Source organism: Malania oleifera, chromosome 8 (assembly GCF_029873635.1).
Source record: "Malania oleifera isolate guangnan ecotype guangnan chromosome 8, ASM2987363v1, whole genome shotgun sequence".
Taxonomy (NCBI): Eukaryota; Viridiplantae; Streptophyta; class Magnoliopsida; order Santalales; family Ximeniaceae; genus Malania; species Malania oleifera.
The window spans coordinates 32,134,193-32,135,893 of NC_080424.1; the positions used below are offsets into that span (position 1 = coordinate 32,134,193).

General features: G+C 43.1%; 1 non-coding gene across 1 annotated transcript; it reads left to right on the plus strand.

The window, feature by feature from the left end:
• Positions 1–903: 903 nt before the first annotated feature.
• Positions 904–1,009, plus strand: LOC131163141 (small nucleolar RNA R71). The gene has a single exon (XR_009138922.1). It is a non-coding gene; the product is annotated as a small nucleolar RNA R71 (small nucleolar RNA).
• The last annotated feature ends 692 nt before the right edge of the window (positions 1,010–1,701 follow it).

Consider the following 1,701-nt stretch of genomic DNA (forward strand, 5'->3'; position numbering starts at 1 on the left):
TTCTTATGATATGTCGAATGACTACCCGCCAGCTCACTCTCTACCTTGTATTGGCCTTTTGGGTTAACGAGGGGCTAACTCAACAACTTACCCTCATCCCGCCTACTCAAAGATGTAGCTAGTTAGCCCATGGTGGCCTCTAGCCTTGCTATTGACTAAGAGTGAGAATGGATTAATTGCCAACCAACCTGATGATGAGCCTCAATACCCTTAAGGGATTTCAACATCGTCTCTTGAAAAGAGCGATCATATTGAGGCTGCTGAGGAGGTGGTGGTTGACAAGCTAGTTGATGAGGTGCAGGCATGGGAGGATTTTAAGGATTTGAATTTTGAAATGGTCAAGGAGGTGGAGCATTTGGTGATTTTAGAGGTTTTTAGGTTGGAAAACCAGGAGTTTGTGGCCTCTAGGAGAAGTTAGGATGCCTACTCCACTCAGGATTGTACTTATTAGAGTATGGATCATTGGTCGGCATGTCATACCAATTGTGGGTGGATTTAACTTTCTCTAGCACAAAATTAGGCTTGGGAGGTGCATGGGGGCAAGTATAGCAGGTATGAGAGGGATCAAAGCATATGGCACACAACTCTGCACACGCCACCGGCTTAGGTGGTTGTCCTAAGGACAAAAACTGATCAAGTTTCTTCACAATGGTGTGCAAAGTCGGTGCGAGGTCATGGCCGGCTGCTAACTCGTAGACTCACTTAAAATGGGAAGAAGAAGGTTGGGACGGTCTACGAGTAGCAACAATGTGTTGTTGAGAATTCTCGGTGAGGGTCTTAAAGAGAGTCCAAGGCTCATTCTCATGCTTTGTGAGGAAAGTATCTCTACATGATGTGTCAACCGTGGATCTATCGCACTCAGCTAACCCCTCATAGAATATTTGAACTAATTGCCACCTAGGGACTTGATGATGTGGGCATTTATGAAAAAGGTCCCTAAAACCCTCCTATGTCTCGAAAAATTGCTCACCATCTATTTGTGAGAAACTGGTGATAGCCTTCCTAAGTTGGTTAGTTATCCTAATAGGGAAGTACTTTTTGAGAAATTCGTGTTGCATGGTGGCCCAGGTGGTCACCGATTTCGGCTCTAAAGAATTCAACTAATATTTTTCTTTGTCTTTCAGAGAGAATAGAAATAACCTAAGGCGGAGGGCATCATCACTAAAGTTGGATATGCGTATGGTGGAGCAACTTTCAAGGAACTCATCAAGATGCTCATATAGATTTTCAGTTGAATTTCCAAAGAAGTTGGGAAGATACTATTGGGTTCCTATCTCCGTTACGGACATTCCAACCATAGTGGATTTGTTGTAGGAGCGTTGTAGGCACCACTCCTGGGGTAAGGTAACCTCTTCCTCTCTCTTCAATTTTTCCTTAAATCTTTAGCTAAATCAACGATCAGGCACCACTAAGGGGTCCTAGTCTCGATCGTTGACTTTTTGGTCGGAGCAAATTTTCAATTTGGGGGGTTCTAGGCACCACTCCAAAGCGAGAGTGAGATTTAGGGAATTAAGCAAATTACTTATTTTTGGGAGTTTAATTGCTTATTTGGAGTTTATGGACCTAGGAAATTTTAAAATAGTATTTTATTTGAGACGAAATTGATTGCTTGGGTTATTGAATTCAGGGTTTGGGTGAGTGCCGCGGGTATAATTTCGAGATCCCTACAGGCGTAGTTTAGGAAACTAGGTAAGGGAATAG